Source organism: Eumetopias jubatus, unplaced genomic scaffold (genome assembly GCF_037043125.1).
Source record: "Eumetopias jubatus isolate StellerSeaLion01/CBP00866 unplaced genomic scaffold, mEumJub1_p1.0 scaffold_17, whole genome shotgun sequence".
NCBI lineage: Eukaryota > Metazoa > Chordata > Mammalia > Carnivora > Otariidae > Eumetopias > Eumetopias jubatus.
The window spans coordinates 59,722,754-59,741,387 of record NW_028274823.1 but is presented as its reverse complement, the minus strand read 5'-3'; the positions used below and the strand labels follow the sequence as shown (position 1 = coordinate 59,741,387).

The 18,634-nt window shown below is 39.9% G+C and overlaps 1 non-coding gene and 1 pseudogene across 1 annotated transcript; one reads left to right on the top strand and one right to left on the bottom strand.

Moving 5' to 3' along the window:
* The first annotated feature begins 11,421 nt into the window (after nucleotides 1-11,421).
* On the top strand, nucleotides 11,422-11,503 carry TRNAS-UGA (transfer RNA serine (anticodon UGA)). Its single transcript has one exon. It is a non-coding gene; the product is annotated as a tRNA-Ser (tRNA).
* A 6,558-nt stretch (nucleotides 11,504-18,061) lies between these two features.
* Nucleotides 18,062-18,161, bottom strand: LOC114214244 (U6 spliceosomal RNA; annotated as a pseudogene).
* Between the last annotated feature and the right edge of the window lie 473 nt (nucleotides 18,162-18,634).

The window sequence follows — 18,634 nt, the reverse complement described above, 5'->3', positions numbered from 1 at the left end:
TCTTTCTCCATCTGACTTATTTCACCTAGCATAATACCCTTTAAGGCCATCATGTTGTCACAAATGGCAAGATTTCATCCTTTTTAATGGCCGAGTAATATTCCACTGTGTATATGTACTACATCTTCTTCATACATTCATATATTGATGGACACTTAGGTTGCATCTGTACCTTGGCTACTGTAAATAATGCTGCAATAAACATAACAGTGCATTTGTCTTTTATACTAGTTTGCTTTTCTTAGATTTTATTTATTACTTACTTTAGAGAGACAGAGAGAGCATGAGTGGGGGAGGGGAGATGGGCAGAGGGAGAGGGAAAGAATCTCAAGCAGACTCTGCACTGAGCACGGAGCCCTACGTGGGGCTTGATCTCATGACTCTGAGATCATGACCTGAGCCAAAACCAAGAGTCAGATGCTTAACCAACTGAGTCATCCAGGTGTCCCTATACTAGTTTGCTTTTAGCAAGTGTTTATATCATTAGATAAAAAGTAAAGCTTAATTGAAAAAACTTATTTACAGATTTCCAGGATACCAACCATTAGGTTTGTATTTTAAAAATCAAACAGGGGTGCCCGGGTGGCTCAGTCTGTTAAGTGTCTGCCTTCAGCTCAGGTCATGATCCCAGAGTCCTGGGATTGAGCCCTGCCTTTGGTCTCCCTGCTCAGCAGGAAGCCTGCTTTTCCCTCTCTCTCTGCACCTCCCCCCACTCATGCACGCACACACACACATGCTCTCTCTCAAATACATAAAATTTTTTAAAAAATAAAAAATAGGGGCACCTGGGTGCCTCAGTCGTTAAGCCTCCGCCTTCGGCTCAGGTCCTGAGGTCCTGGGATCAAGCCCTGCATCAGGCTCCCTGCTCAGCGGGAAGCCTGCTTCTCCCTCTCCCACTCCCCCTGCTTGTGTTCCCTCTCTCGCTGTGTCTCTCTCTGTCAAATAAATAAATAAAATCTTTAAAAAATAAAAATAAAATAATAATAAATAAAATTAAAATCAAACAAAAGTACTAAGCTATATAAAACAACTATCTAAATGCTTAAATTAAAACATGCTTATGAGTAAATGCATATTTAGTCATTTAAGTTAAAATCTTGTTTGAGTATCTAAATGGGATGTGGTCTTAGGAAAAAAAGTCATAAAAATCACAAAAATCATAATCCTTACAACCACTGTTGACTTAATCCTCTTGATCAGTAGAAACCTCATGTTACTAATTTCACCCAAACTGAGAAATCCTTTTTGCATACTGTAAGCACTTCTTATTGACATAACTTTCTAATTAAATATGCACAATTTTAGGATAAAAAAATGTAACTCTTCACCTCAAAGCTCATCAGTAACAGAACTGCCCTAAATCTTACTATATATTTACCTGAATAATGAGCCAAAAACATAAAAACGGGCAGTTTTGTAATCAAGATAGAGTATGAAATTAGATAAAATGTCTTTTAACGTACTATCTCTCTAACATATTACTTTCTCATTATTTTTTCATTTGTCCATATAACTCTATAAGACCTGAGTATTAAAACTATGCAACATAACTTACAAGAAAATATTTAAAATTAGGTTAAAGATGACAAATTGAGCACAGCTTTATCTTCTTTTCCTCTCAAGACTCCATTAAAATTGTAGAATTGAGCAAACAAGATGAGCTTCTAAATGATCACAGAAGAAACATACCAAACCTGGAACAGTGTTTATGGGAGAAATGCTCAGAGATAGTAACAGTAATACGTTCACAGTCCCCAGCTGCCTATTACATAACCAAAATGTAATCCATTCGCATATAGTATATGTACTTCTTCAAGAAGAAAATATTAAATAATGCAGAAAGAATTGTAATGAGTTACCCATGTACCTATATTACATGTGTTTATTTAAATTTTTAAATAAAAAATAGTAAAGTTCAGTTTTAGAAAAGCTGAGATTAAAAAATAAAGTGGCCTACATAAATTTTCTTTGAAAAATTGCTACTATAATTCCAATTCATAGGATTTGATTTTTCCCAAAAGGGTATGTGGTCAAATCACGATAAATCTATTTAAATGTATCAAATCTATTTGAATGTGGCATTTCAAATATGATACATCTATAATAGAATTCTGGATTCCTCAATATTCACCCTCCATTCCTAGACCTCCTATCCTCCTGTTCCTAGATCATAACCATAGCCCACATCGGTGCCTTTATTCAACATCAAAGAGGCTGTTCTCCACTCAGAGAGGAGCCACAAGGAGGACTTCTGGTGGTATGCATTTCTTTCTATTGCTCAAAACAATTCAAATCTGGCCCTAAATGTGTACTTGCCACTCAGCAAAATAAGAACTGGACTCACCTTCCTTGGTACATACATAATTAGACACACCTTCCTTAGAAAAGAATTTAACAACATCTTTTGTTATTGGAGCATGTTCCCCACAAATATCCCACTACTACCTCCTCTACCACTCCAAGTGTCTTATTCCTTCCTACCATATTTCCTTTTCTTCCTGAGAGGCATTCTGGAAAACAGGACTTTCTCCATCCTATTACACTGCCACTGATGTTTTAGTAACACTTACAAGTAAACATTCTGGGCAGCTCCATGGTGGCCAGAACCTAAATCTGGTTCTGGTCTTTAAGAGATTAAAAATATAAAAGAAGCCATGGTCCAATCCTTCAGGAACTTATAGATTCTCTTTCAATGAAAAGGCTGCACCTGGACCATTCAGAGGGAGACAGATTTTCAGAAAACATTTAACCTCCACCAGAGAATTTATTTTAATGTCTCATAACCACACTGAGACTCTTTTTATTATTCCTAGCTTAAACTCTTCCAGGTGCAGGAACTCTCAGTTCCTTCTATCCTCTAGGAAACACCTGCTTACAGACTCAAGACCTTATTAAATAACACTTTCCCTTTCTCTTTTTCTGGCCAACCAATTAAATCAACTAAAAATTCACTTAACCTTTGTTCAAATATTAAATCTACATTTTAATTAATTCAAATTAACTTCCCTTTTTTTTTTTTAAAGATTTTATTTATTTGAGAGAGAGAGAATGAGAGAGAGCACGAGAGGGAAGAGGGTCAGAGGGAGAAGCAGACTCCCCGCTGAGCAAGGGAGCCCGATGCGGGACTCGATCCCGGGACTCCAGGATCACGACCCGAGCCGAAGGCAGTCGCTTAACCAACTGAGCCACCCAGGCGCCCTTAACTTCCCTTTTTTTTTAATATGAAACTAAGAACCACATGAAAATGAAACACCTGACTGTGGACAGTGTGTAGATGGGACTGAAAGATTAACAATCTTATTACACGTTCTAAATCTGGAAGTGAGAGTTGAAGAATCTGTTGTCGTTGGGAATTCAAGTCAAATATATAAAAAATTACTGAGTACTTATCCAGGACAAGATTCCAGTAAGGACAAATACAAAGAAAAAAAAAAGACTCAAAAACCTATCTCCTGCAAAAGTGACAATCTAGCAGAAGAAAATAATATGAGGGATTTTACCTATTACATTAAAGGATAACTAACATGAGAGTTAAATAATTCATCAAAACAATAAAAATATTATTTCGTCAAGAGTACAGAGATACAAAAACTAAGACACTTTTGGTATAAATGCAAATTGGGAAAACATCTCTCAAGGGCAACTTGGCAACACATACCAAATCTGGAACAGACCAAATACCAGCAAAGAAACTGAATCAGTAATCAAAACACTCCCAACAAACAAAAGTCCAGGACCAGATGGCATCACGGACAAATTCTACCAAACATTTAAAGAAGAGTTAATACCTATTCTTCTCAAACTACTCTAAAATATAAAAAATGAAGGAAAACTTCCAAATTCACTCTATGAAGCCAGCATTATCCTCATACCAAAACCAGAAAAGACATCACAAAAAAAGAGAACTACAGGCCAATATCTCTGATGAACATGAATGTAAAAATCCTCAACAAAATATTAGCAAACCAAATTCAACAATACATTAAAAAAAATCATTTACTATGATGAAATGGAATTTATTCCTGAGTTGCAAAGGTGGTTCAATATTTGCAAATCAATCAACATGATACATCACATCAATAAAGGAAAGAATAAGAACCATATGATCATTTCAATAGATGCAGAAAAAGCATTTAACAAAGTACAACATCCATTCATGACAAAAACTCTCAACAAGGTATGTTTGGAGGGAACATACCTCAACATAACAAAGGCCATCTATGAAAAACCCACAGCTAACATCATCCTCAATGGGGAAAAACTGAGAGCCTTTCCCCTAAAATCAGGAAAAAAACAAGGATGTCCACTCTCAACATTTTTATTCAACATAACACTGGAAGTCCTAGCCACAGCAATCAGACAAGAAAAAGAAAAGGCATCCAGATCGGTAAGGAAGAAGCAAAACTTTCACTATTAGCAGATAACATGATGCTATATATAGAAAACCTGAAAGACTCCACCAAAAAACTGCTAGAACTGATAAACAATTCAGTAAAGTTGCAATATACAAAATAAACATACAGAAATCTGTTGCATTTCTGTATACTAATAATAAAGAAGCAGAAAGAAAAATCAAGAAAACAAACCCATTTAGAGTTGCACCCAAAACCATAAGATACCTAGGAATAAATCTTACCAAAGACCTATACTCTGAAAACTATAAAACACTGATGAGAGAAATTGAGGACAACACAAAAAAATGGAAAGACATTCCATGTTCATAGTTTGGAAGAACAAAATATCACATCACATCGCATCACAATTCCAGACTTCAAGTTATATTACAAAGGTGTAGTGATCAAAACAGTATGTTACTGGCACAAAAACAGACACATAAATCAATCGAACAGAATAAAAATCCAGAAATAAACCCACAATTAAATGGTCAATTAATCTTTAACAAAGCAGGAAAGAATATCCAATGGGAAAAAGATAGTCTCTTCAACAAATGGTGTTGGAAAAACCAGACAGCTACATGCAAAAGAATTAAACTGGACCAGTTTCTCATACCAAACGCAAAATAAACTCAAAATGGATTAAAGACCTAAATGTGAGACCTGAAACCATAAAAATCATAGACGAGAGCAGAAGCAGTAGTTCTCTGACATTGGGCATAGCAACTTTTTTCTAGATAGGTTCCCTGAGGCAAGGGAAACAAAAGTAAAATAAACTATTGGGACTACATCAAAATAAAGTCTGCAGAGCAAAGGAAACAATCAATAAAACTGAAAGGCAACCTATAGAATGGGAGAAGATATTTACAAACGACATATCTGATAAAGAGTTAGTATCCAGGGGTGCCTGAGTGGCTCCGTTGTTAACTGTCTGCCTTCGCTCAGGTCATGATCCCAGGGTCCTGGGATCGAGCCCCACATCGGGCTCCCTGTTCAGCAGGAAGCCTGCTTCCCCCTCTCCCACTGTCCCTGCTTTTGTTCCTGTTCTCTCTCTCTCTGTGTCAAATAAACAAATAAAATCTTTAAAAAAAAAAAAAGAGTATCCAATCTTTATATACTTATAAAGAACTTATAAAACCAAATACCCAAAAAACAAATAATCCAATTAGAAATGGGCAGGAGACATAAACAGACATTTCTCCAAACAAGACATCCAGCATTCTCCAAAGAAGACATCCAGATGGCCAACAGACACGTGAAAAGTGATGCTCATCATTGCTTATTATCAGGGAAAGGCAAATCGAAACTACAATGAGATATGTCAGAATAGCTAAAATCAAAGGCACAAGAAACAACAGGTGTTGCCAAGGATGTGGAGAAAAAGAAATCGTCTTACACTGTTGGTGGGAATGCAAACTGGGGCAGCTACTCTGGAAAACAGTGGAGATTCCTCAAAATGTTTAAAATAGACCTACGCTACAATCCAGCAATCACACTACTGGTATTTACCCAAAGAATATAAAAACACTCATTCAAATGGATACATGCACCTCTATGTTAATAGCAGAATTATTTACAATAGCCAAATTACAGAAACAGCCCAAGTGTCCATCAATTGATGAATGAATAAAGAAGATGTGGTATACATATATTTTTTAAAACACTTATTTGAGAGAGAGCACACGCTCATGTGTGATAGTGCACGGGGGTAGGGGGAGAGGAAGAGAGAGAATCCCAAGCAGACTCCACATTGAACATGGAGCCCAACACACAGCTCGATCCCATGACCTGAGCTGAAATCAACAGTCAGATACTCAACTGACTGAGCCACCCAGGTACCCCAAGAAGATGTGGTATATAAATACAATGGAATGTTATTCAGCCATAAAAAAATGAAATCTTGCCATTTTTAATGACATGGATGGAGCTGGAGAGTATTATGCTAAAGGAAATAAGTCAGTCATAGAAAAACAAATACCATATGATTTCACTCATATCTGTAATTTAAGAAACAAAACAAATAAGCAAAGAGGGGAAACAGAGAGAGAGAGAGAGAAACCAAGAAACGGACTCTTAACTAGAAAGAACAAACTGACGGTTACCAGAGGGAAATTGGGTGGGAGATGGTTATAACAGTTGATGCGTATTAAGGAGTGCCCTTGTCATGATGAGCACTGGGTGATTAAAATAAAAACTTAAAAAAAATGATTAATGTGGGGTGCCTGGGTGGTTCAGTCATTAAGCATCTGCCTTCAGCTCAGGTCATGATCCCAGGGTCCTGGGATTGAGCCTGACATCAGGCTCCCTGATGGACAGGAAGCCTGCTTCTCCCTCTCCCACTCCCCCTGCTTGTGTTCCCTCTCTCGCTGTGTGTGTCTCTCTTTCTGTCAAATAAATAAATAAAATCTTTTTAAAAAATTAAATTAAATTAAAAAATGATTAATGTATCAAATTTACTGCATACTTTAAAGTATAAAATAATTTTTTTAAAATCTTGATGCCACCAATACAGTTCTATTCTAATAAAAAAAGAAAAAGAAAAGAAGGTTCCATTTGTCTTAATTCTATTTAATTCTTAATTGGCATGGCATTAGGGGACCAAGGAAAATCGTATAAATAAGTTGCTCTAGTGCTGAGTAGGCTATATCTGCAGTATTCCTCAAACATACATGTTTAATATATTTCCATCACTTTTCATGATGTCTGTAACTTACCAGCTAAACCTTCATTAGGGTTTTGTTGCCAACAACTTAGTAAATTTTCTGGCCAACTTGAACTAAGTTCTCCTACATATGTTGTCTAAAATGGATAGCTACAGTAATTCTGCAATCAGTACAGAATTAAATTTAAGAACCTTGAATGGTGGCTAAGCCTCTAAAATTCTGCAGTTGTTGTCAACTCTATTTCTTTCAAATGAGGTACAAAAGCACTTAAGGCAGCTAAGGTAAAATTTCCAGACTCTGATCACCTCTCGTTGATTACCATGTATGGGTTTTGTGTGTGATGTCCATAAAAATACAATTGTGTAACAGAAAGAACAGGGATTTAGAGAGGATCTGATTGGCCCAGCTTGAGTTATGTGGTAGGCAGGATTCTAAGATGGCTCCCAAGAAACCTGCCCCAGCTATATGTACACACCCTATATAATCCCCCTTACTTGAGCTAGATTTCTGAACATGATGCAATAGTCACTTCTGCAATTATATTACATTACATAAAACTCTACTGTAGTAAACTAGAGAGTAATTCTTCTGATGGCCTTAAAGAACCAACCTACAACCAACTACCATGTTGTTGAGAGGGCCACATGATAAGGTACAACCTCTAGCAGCTGAGAGTGATCCTCCACTGACAGGCAACAAGTCCTACAACCAAAGGAGCTGAATTCTGCCAACAACTAGTGATCTTGGAAGAGGACCCCAAGTCTTAGATAAGATCAAAGTCCCAGTCACCGCCTTGAGATCTGGTCAGACCCTGAGGAGAGGACCCAGTGAACCCACGACCACACCCATGACCATATTGCTGACACACAGAAACTGTGAGATAATAAATTCATGTTGTTTTAAGTCACCAAACTTGTTGTAATTTGTTATGCAGCAACAAAAAAACAATATGTCACATGCCTACCCCTTGGCCAGAAGACGGTAGTATACCTTGATTAACAGCTGAAGTAAGGCTGCATCCAATGGAGGAGGGGTGGTCCTCTTTAAGCACAACTGAAGTGTCATCATTAGTTGAAAGGATGGACACTGGAATAAAAAAAATTTAAAAATCACCAGTCACGATATATTCAGTATCTGACATCTCATAGGCCTTCAAATTCCAACTCACAGCTCTCCCCTACTCAGTAAACTCCGTCTACTGCCATATACACACTTCCTGATCTACATGCCACTGGACCAGAGACTAACAAAGAATACATGAAGGCATCAAAATCTAGTAAGAACACTGGGCTAACATAACAAATTATAGTCTTGTGGCACCTGGGTGGCTCAGTCGTTAAGCATCTGCCTTCGGCTCACGTCATGATCCCAGGGTCCTGGGATCGAGCACCGCATCGAGCCCCGCATTGGGCTCCCTGCTCGGTGGGAAGCCTGCTTCTCTCTCTCCCATTCCCCCCTGCTTGTGTTCCTGCTCTCACTATCTCTCACTATGTCTCTCTGTCAAACAAATAAAATCTTTAAAAAAGAAAATTACAGGCTTGAATGTTCTACTAATTAGCTACATGACCTTGGGCAAGCCATGCATAGGCCACAGTTTCCTGTCTGTAAAAAAAAGGGGATTAGACTAGCTTTAATGTCTCTTCCAACATTAAAACTATGATTTTTTTAATTCAAAAAACAAACCCCCAAAATAATTCAAAATAAATTTTGATTGCTGTAAAAAGAACCCATCTGCTCCTAAACACATGGCCTATTCCCCTCAATATTCTGCCTCTGAAAGTGGCATCAAGAAAGGTTTTTAAGGGTGCCTGGGTGGCTCAGTCGGTTAAGCGTCTGCTTTCGGCTCAGGTAGCCTGCTTCTCTGCTGCTCCCCCTGTTTGTGCTCTCTCTCTCAAATAAATAAATAAAATATCTTAAAAAAAAAAAGCTTTTTAGAGAAAGCCACAGATATTTGCATTCCACACCAAATTAGCTTGATAAAAACTACCACATAAAAGAATCTGGAGTTAGTACAGAGGAGGAGGCAATCAGAATCACCAGGGGAATTTTACAGGTTTTAAAAATGTCCATGGTTGAAAATCAATGTTTTATGATGTTACTGTCATGAATCATAATACATTTATTATAATTATGTTGGAAACATGTATTTTGCTTCTTTTTCCCTTAGCTGCCACTCATTGCATTAAATGGCAATGATAAAAACTAAGCTTGTAGGGGTGCATGGGTGGCTCAGTCATTAAGCATCTGCCTTTGGCTCAGGTCATGATCCCAGGATCCTGGAATCGAGCCCCGCATCAGGCTCCCTGCTCTGTGGGAAGCCTGCTTCTCCCTCTCCCACTCCCCCTGCTTCTGTTCCCTCTCTTGCTGTGTCTCTGTCAAATAAATAAATAAAATCTTTAATAAAATAAAAAAAACTAAGGTTGTATCTGAAAGAATTCATTTGTAAATTCACGCTTTTTGAAAACCTATAATAATTTTGGTCTCTTGGCTCATTTTCGTAATATGATAAATCAGGAAAAAGGCAATTTCATTTTCTGAAAAGCCTACATTAACTCAAATAAGCTGAAAATAAAACATTAATGTAGTTATTTCACTTCTGAAATTTTGCAAAGAAATTTTAATCACAGTTCTCACCAAATACACATTAACTTTGTAACAGATTCTTTTCCTTTGCAGCCTTCCCTTCCCCTCAAAATTAAACCAAAAAATGAGCACAAAACCTTCTGGATAGATTTTTTGGTTAAACTATTTTAACCATAATCAATTCCCATTACTGTCAAGCTTTTAAGCAAGTGAGAATTCCTGAGAGGGGAAGGGAAAGTTAAGAGAGCTTTCAGTAAATATTACCATTTAACTGCATTTAACTTTAAAAAGACTTCCAAATCAAGGTACGACTAATGAAGCTTAAATGATAGATTATCTCACAGCACATATTAAGAACACATATTAAGAACAAGATTAAAGGACAGAAATTTATTTCTTCTTAGATAGTCTCTATTGGAAAAGTGCCAAATAAAGTTCACATATATGATAAAATTTATGCCTGGGATTGTCGGGAATAACTTTGGTCGCATATAGTATCCAGACAGAAACTGGGACCATTCCTGCAGCTTTGCCAAATTAAAAACAAACAAAAGATAAAAATTATAAAAACAATTTCAAACCAGATAAAAATTCTTATAATTCTTAAGTATTTTGTTCCCCTTCTTTAATTAAATCGGTTTAGACACAGCACCATAATTTATTTAGAAGAAATGGTACCGAAAAGTCTCAAGAAAATTCACACATAAAGTGAAGTCACTCAACAACCGGGTTTCCAAATGACAAGGATTTGCCTTCCTGTAACACCATGAGATGGATGGTGAAGTTTATTTCCAGGAAACTTTTAGAATTTTAAATTTTAAAAAAGAAATTTAGAATTTAATAAAAGGTTGCCTTTGTTGTTGTTACCAAATCGTGCAACAACAGAACCAGCTACTGGGCGGGAGCGCCGCCTCCACGTGCGAGGGTAAGAAGGTGCGCGTGCGCCCAGGAGTGGGCAGCGCCAAGCCACGGCCGGTCCCGGGCTTCTGTTCCCTGAGGTAGGCAGCAGAGTACCGACCGACCTACCCGGTTCTGAGAGCTTTAACAAAGTAACTAAAAAAATAAAATAAAATAAATAAGGACCTAGCGCTGAAGGGAGGAAATTAATGATACTTAAAGGTAGAAAGCAGACCTAATGCGCAGAACTTGGTTCTCAAACCACGTCCAATGCTCCTCAACACTTGAGAGAGCAGAGACCACACTTGGGGCCCGATTTCTTCCAGCAGGGACCCTTGGGGAAAGAATGAGAGAGGGCTGCTTGGGCAGAGGCTCGGGGTAGGTGAGGTCACAGACAGCGACCCGACTCCTCACGCCTCCCTCCCTTACTCATAAAGAGGAGGGCTTAAGCAGACGCGGTCAACGCGGGAACGCTGCCGAAGACGCACACTCCCGCAGAAATGCGGAAATTTCCCAGAGCGCGGGCCCGCAGCACTAAATGAGATAGGTCTTTGTTTCACAACTATCTCGATTACCTAATGAGGAAGTGGGAGGGCAAAAATATGGTCGGCGACCAGAAGCCAAGCAACTTTGTGATTTTCGGAGGTCAGCGAAGGGAAGGGTTTCCCAGACCTTCTGCTTAAGGGAGTTTACTTAAATTCCTTAAGGGAGTTTGTTATTTCTCCGTTTCCACGATATAGTTCACACAATTTGAGCGGTCAACCTCTGACCGCTTCTCTGAACCGAGCGGGGGAAGTTGTAAAAGGCTCCGCCTTTTAGTGGGCATAGCGCGCGTGCGCGCAGTTATTGCACTAAAGTGTCTCCGCGTTTCTGTCGTCTCCGTGGCAGCGATGGCCGAGTGGTTAAGGCGTTGGACTTGAAATCCAATGGGGTCTCCCCGCGCAGGTTCGAACCCTGCTCGCTGCGGAAGCAGGTGGCTTATCTTTTCCTCTTCTAATATGTGCCATTACACGAGAATCGTTAATTCTGCTGAATTTCCCTTCCTGCTCGCCAAATGACTCACCTACGGAGAAGTTTAATGTGTTAAAGAAAAGCCAATAAATGTCAGCGCTTGCAAACCTAGCTATGCTTACGCTAAAGGGAAAAATCGTCCTTTGTAGCAGTTTCAGAATCTTGTTCCACAATGTGAAGAAAAGTTTGCAAAATAAAAATAAGGTAAATATTGGCGCAAGTTTGTGGGCTATCACAGCCCAAACAAGCTATCATATTAAAACTGATGGCGGGTGGAGGGATGGGTGAAATAGGTGATGAGCACAGTACAGCTGAAACTGATATAACTGTATGTTGACTATACTGGAATTAAAAAACTTAAAAAAAAAAAAACTGATGGCAAAGTTAATGCTGTTACTTCTTCAATCCCAGAATCACCTTCAACAGTTCCCCCACTGCAGGAAATAGGAAACAAGAATGTTTAAATGTTTGACTTCTATACCGTGATAGATACGTCTACAGAATGGAACACTGCATGTAGCCACTAAAGTGATAGTGATAACATGAAAAGGCCTTCTCAGTTTTGCCAAATGCAAAATGTTGGACAGATTGGAAAACAGTATATATTATGATCACATTTTTGTTAAACTACTTATAGAGTCATTTTGTGGCAAGAATGGGAAAAAACGACTAAATAGGGGCTGCAAAGAAATAATCAAAATGTTAGCACTAATTATTATCTCTGGGTAGTGGAATTTGGGAGGATTTTAATATTTTTAACAGACAGTTTTTTGCTTAACTGAGTTTTCTAAAATTTGTATATTGACCCAGTATTTTTTTTTTAATAATAAAAGAATATTGTGCGGTTAGCCTTTGAGACTGTACACACCCCCTTTCTGCTCCCTCCCACTCCATGCTTTCCAGGTGCTCTTACAGAGTTCCCTAACACTTCAATGCTGGGGCTAGTTTTCTGTGGTACCTGAAGTAGATTCCACCCACATAGCCCCCGTCCCATCTGAGTAGTAGCTGAACATCCTTACCACATTTGTATCTTCAATCCACCCTCTCTGCCCAATCCTACCTCTTCTGCCCCCATTGAAGTGACTTTTTAAATGGTCGTATTGGTTTCCTAGTTGGTCTCCTTTCCTCTCTCAGTCAGGATCACATACAGCTGCAAATAATAGAAAAATCCAACTCTAGTGACTTAACAACACAAGAAATCTGGGAGTAGGCAAGTCTCAAATGAAACAGGGAACAGGCTCTCCCCATCTTCTTATTCTGCCATTTTAATGCATAGGCCTCATCCCCTGCTTGTTGTCTCATTCTCCTAAGATGGTTGCTATACCTCCAGAGCTCACATCTGTATTCAGCTAGAAAGGGGAGAGACAAGAACCCTCAGTTTGGGTCTCATTGACTTGAACTGTGTAACATGCTGTCACTAACTACAAGGAACTCTAGCTGGGTATATAGCTACCCAAATCAAAATTGGAATTGCACTGGTAAGGAAGAAACATGAATGGTTACTGAGCAGACAACTAACTGAATCTGCCACACCCCTCTAACAGGAAAGTCAAACTTGTAGGCATAAAGCCTTCAAAACAAGTCCCCTGTCTGCCTTCCCAGCCCTCCTTCCCTTCTCTCCAATCTCCTTTTGAGTTATTAGCAGGCCTCCCAGCACTGCATGCTAGTTCATGCCTTCGAACCTTTCTACATATTCACATACAATTACCTGGAATATCTTTGTCTTGCCTTCATTCTTCTCCCCTCATTAGGAAAAGAGGGCCGCCCATCATTTGAACTCCCTTTTTATTTAGAGAACTTTCTCTCTTTTTGAATCCAGGTGTGAGACAGCAATCCATCCTCCTGCCCCATCCCCATCATAGAAGCTGAAAAAGCCACGTATTTGCTTATCAAGAGTCCCTTGCAGCTACGGAGGCAGACAATCAAATGTGCCCACCTGCAACTTTCAATCAGAGTCATTAATGCAAAGAAGCAGGGAGGGTAAGGATCCATCCTGGTGGTGAGCAGAGGCTAAATGACAACCACAGGCATTGCTAACAGCAGCAACACCAAGGCTGCAATTGGGGTTTACAGCTGTTCAGCATCAGAGACACTATTGTCTATACCAGACTGGTCTTATGATGTCATTCTGAAACGATCCTGGATTATGCCTAGCCAACTTACTCCTCTCCCATTCTCCAAAAGCGTCTTTGCAGCCTTCCTGGTAATTTTATGAACTATTCAAAATCCTTACAGTAAGTCAGTAAGTTTTCTGCTTAAATAAGCCCCAGTCTTTTTTTTTTTTTTTTTTTTTTGCTTCCAAATACCAGATAAGCTTCTCTCCTTACCCCACCAACATGATAGAAACTCATGTTTTCTCTTCAAGTATCACCTTAGGGGTAAAGCATTCCTGCAATCCCCCAAGCTGACTCATAAGACCCTTTTATATTCTCCTATTCCCTATTATAGCAAGGATCACGTTGAAATATTTCTGTCTTGTTTGCCCATCTTCCCACTAAGTGCCAATTTCCCTGCAAATATATAAAGGAATCGTGTCTCTCATCATCATACCCCTGCCTAGCACAGAAAAGGTACTCAATACATTTGTGAGAAAGGACTGAATAAATATATGAGTAAGCACACAAAACCACACTCCACCCCAAGAATGCCCCAGAAAAGGGGATGAAGGAGGTCAACAGCCATTTTCCTTTTGAGAGTCACTAACCTTTGCTTTAGTATGAGCTAATTTAATATATAGTATCCTTCTCTCAATGTTTTTAATTTAAGAGGAGAGAGAACAGAACCCCAGCAATGTATGCCTCCTTCCCTTCCCATTGTCTTCCCTTTTCTTATCTCTTCCTCACCTTCTTTTACTTTTTCTTCCATTCCCTTGTCTTCTAGCACTGAAAGGGCAGATTGAGCCAGGAAGCAGCACCTTCTTCTCTATGGGTCAACTCCCATTCCCATCTCCCTGAGAGTGATTCACTTTCACACTGGCCTCCATGTAACCCAATGTCAGCTCTCTCCATGGAGGAGAATCATGGAAAGGAAAAGCCATGGAAGACTTCAGAGGGGAAATGTGGAAGAGGTTCTGCAGTGCACTCCTCAGAGGAGGTACACTACTTTACTCCTCTTTCCATGTTTCTCTTCTCCAGAGTCCTCCCACCCTCCCACCTTCCTGTGCATCCCATGGAGCCTGTTTTTTCCAATCCAACCTCACAAGATGCATGACCTTGAAGATTGTCCCTCCAGACCCCAACTTTTTCACTATTTTATGATACAGAGCAATTCTCTGTGCATTGGCCTCAGTGTGCCCAGCAATCAAAGAGCATCCCCTTAGAAGGCAAAGGAGGTTATAAATATGACACCAAAGTCTCCTTTTTCCCTAAATATTTCTCTACTCACTTTTATTAATAAAAGATAAATCCTGCAACTTCCCAGAATCCAAAGGTTTTAAATGTAAATAGATTGCAGTGAATTATTTGCAAATGCAGAACTCATAATCATCCCTTCCCTTCCAAATCCAGTTCCTTCTCCATGTTCTTCACCCAGTTTATGGCATCTCCAGCCACGGAGCAGGACACACCCACTTGGAATCACCCTGAAACTTCCTATCCTTCACCATAGTTCCTATCCAACCCAAGTGCCACTGAGTTTACCCCAAAGTATGCTCAGAATCCACTTTGTTCCAAAGTTACCTCTACCACCCAGTCTAAATCAACATGACCTCTCACCTCTACCACTTCTCAGCCTTCTATCATTTACTCTTCCTCCTTTTCAATCTGTTGTCCGTAAAATAAAATTTTCTTTAAAATGCACATTTGATCTTAGAACACTCCTCCTGCTGGGGATTCCCGTGTGCTCTTAACAATACAGACTAAAATCCTTAGCATGAATCCATGTCTTCCAATGATCCAACCAGCATACCTCTTGGATTTCTCCCATTCATTCTCTAACCAGATGTACTGTCCTTTCTTTTAGTTCCTTGAAGAGACCAGGCTCTTTCTCAGCTTGGGAATTCTACATGTCCCAACGTCATCCTCCTCTTTAAATTGGTCAGGTCCCCTTCTTATATGATTTCATACCATTTAGTTCTTTTTTTTTCACAACACTTATCAAGCTATGAAATTCATTAGTATGAATATTTGTTTGGTTTCTCCGTATGTGTGAACATGTGTGGGGGGTGTCTGTGTGTGTGTGCATTTAACCACTAGATCTCCTTATCTTGTACTTAGTGGGCCCTCAGTAAATAATTTTGTTGAACAAAAGTTGTGGTGGGAAAGTCAGAGAGCAAGAGGTCTCAGAATACCTGAAGTAGTGGGAAATAGAGTCTCTAATGACGGTGGGTAGACTCTGTTTCCCTTCAACTTTGGGAGATGAATCAAAACTGTGCCTGAGCAGATTCGTGCCCTGACTGCATAGATCAGCAGGAATATTGCAGCGGAACCACCTGATATATAGCAGTACTGTTTACTGTGATTTATGAAGCTGTTATTTTAACACATCATGTTCATTGTAAAGGAGTTTCATCCCCAGAGGTTTCATTAATGGAAGCAGTGTTGTGTAGTGAGGCAGTGGAAAAGGGATTGGAAGATAGGGCTGGCCTAGGACATGTGTAAAGCTTGTATTCCGAGTCCCCTCTGGTTTTGACAAGCCCCCCAGGGCCACTTTTGGAGAGTTTGCTCTCCAGTGTGCTGTGTCCCCAAGAACACCTGATCTTAGGCCCTCTCTACACACTAGAATGCAAACGACTAATAGAGATAGCTAAGTCTTAGCCCCGCAGAGTTAGAGAGACAGAAGTTCTGATATTGGAATTTTCAGATGACTTGTTCTATTTGAAGCACTGATGGAAGAAACTTAGAGCCTTTAGCTCTTGTCCTAACAACTAGTTTCCTTCCCAACCTACATGAAGTTGATCAGTCAAGTTCACCCAAGCTAATAGGCTGGATGTCATGGGAAATGAGTTATTTCCATTTCCTTCCCACTCTCCCTGACATCTACTCATCATCTACCCCGAAGCAGGTCTGGGGACATGCGCTCAGGGATTGGACTCTGAGACCTAAAGACAGGATGTGATAGACTTAGATTTACCTTCACTGCTTTTGTCTGGAACTGGGCTGCTTGGGAGGTATGAGAGAGCAAGGCCAGGCCTCCTTGGACATCTCTAGGCCATTCAGAAGACTCCAGTGACAGAGAACATGGCCCATGGGCTTTATGCTCTTTATAGTCTCTGCTGCTTGAGGTCAGGGGTAGAGAAGAGTCAGGGGTTGGTAAGCTCACTCAGGTACTGAGGTAGGCCACAGCCCCAGCCTGGTTAGCTCATAAGTCCCATGGTCCCATCCAAGGGATCTCAGAGTCCTTTGTTCCTTCACACCACAGTTGTCCCCAAAGACTTTTAGGGAATATGTTTCCCTCCCAAACATATTCATTTAAGACAAGATTCTCAGAGTATTTGTCCAGTGAGGGAACTTTAGACACAGTTTACCTGACAACACAAGTCATTCCAAGAGATGAGTATATACAATGTCCATGTAAGTGGTACTTATCTTCCAGATGTTAAGACACATACATCAGCGGCACCTGGGTGGCTCAGTGGTTAAGCATCTGCCTTTGGCTCAGGTCATGATCCTAGGGTCCTGGGATCAAGCCCCGCAGTGGGCTCCCTGCTCAGCAGGAAGACTGCTTCTCCCTCTCCCACTCCCCCTACTTGTGTTTCTTCTCTCGCTGTGTCTCTCTCTGTCAAATAAATAAATAAAATCTTTAAGAAAAAAATAAAGACACATACATCAGTGGAGAGAGACTTAGTGTTTTGAAATAATGTGTTGGGATGTTGGAGCACAGAAATGCCATGCTTATTTTTTGTACATGACCCTGGTGCAGAGATCAGCAAACTTTCTATAAAAGGTGAGCTAGTAAATATTTTAAGCTTTGTAGGCCGTGTAGCTTCTGCTGTAACTATTCAACTCTGCCTTTGTAGCATGAAAGAAGCCATAAACAAATAAGTGAGGTCATGTTCCAATAAAACTTTATTTTCAAGGGCAGGCAGCAGGCTGGATTTGGCCCAGAGGCCAGAGGACTCACCCCAGTATAATAAAAAGGTCTTTCCAAGTTATAACTGTTAAGATATGATTAACTGGGACACTGTTAAGAGGCTAGTTAACATATCTATAAATTCTTAAGATTTCCATTAACATGAAGGTACCAAGAAAAGACATCAATAATATAGGCATGAAGCAAAACTGGGAGTGAATGTTTTCTAAGATCATTTTATCTCAATACATCAGAAGAGCCCAGAATCTTCCAGAATCTTCTCCTATACATTGTGCTTTTCTGTTCCATTCACCAATGAGGCTGATAGGGTGCAGATCCTCTTTCTATAGTTTGCAACATAGGCTACTGCTCTGAAAAAAGAAATGTTCTATCTGTATCTGCTGTTGCAAACAAAACCCTGCACCTTGGGATGTGATTAGAATACACACTGGCAGGTTTATTTGTGAAGCACCTTGAAGGAGTGGGAAGAACGGTGGTTTGAAGTCAGAGGCACCAGGCTTCATGAATTTGCATGTCATCCTTGTGCATGCTAATCTTCTCTGTACCATTCCAATTTCAGCATATGTGCTGCTGAAATGAGCACCAGAGCCACCAGACTTCAAATCCAGGCTCCTTCCCTTTCTTGCTGTGTTACTTCGGGCAGGCGACTTAACCTCTCTGAGCCCTAGTTTCATTATCTACTAAGTGGTAATAATTATAACTTCTACCTCATGGTGCAGGAATAACTACCATTTTCTGAGCTCCAAGCATAGGCCAGGCACTGTGATAACTGTTTTACGTACATTATCTCATTTAACCCCCAAAACAGTCCACAGCTAGTTGACTGCTGAGGAACGGATGATGAGATCTCATGCTGTTACTTCCCTTCCTCTTTACCCAGAGCAGGTCCTTCCTAAAGGTGTCTGGGATCATCAGAAGGAAGCCCTTGGACAGGAATAAAAGAGGCTGTTTAATTCACGTTATTGGAGTGGAATTTTCTATGCTGGATTGTCTCTCTGAGCTGAGCGAGTTCCCTGGGAATTGATTGCACGAAGCTGCCCGGAGCTGGCTCTGGCC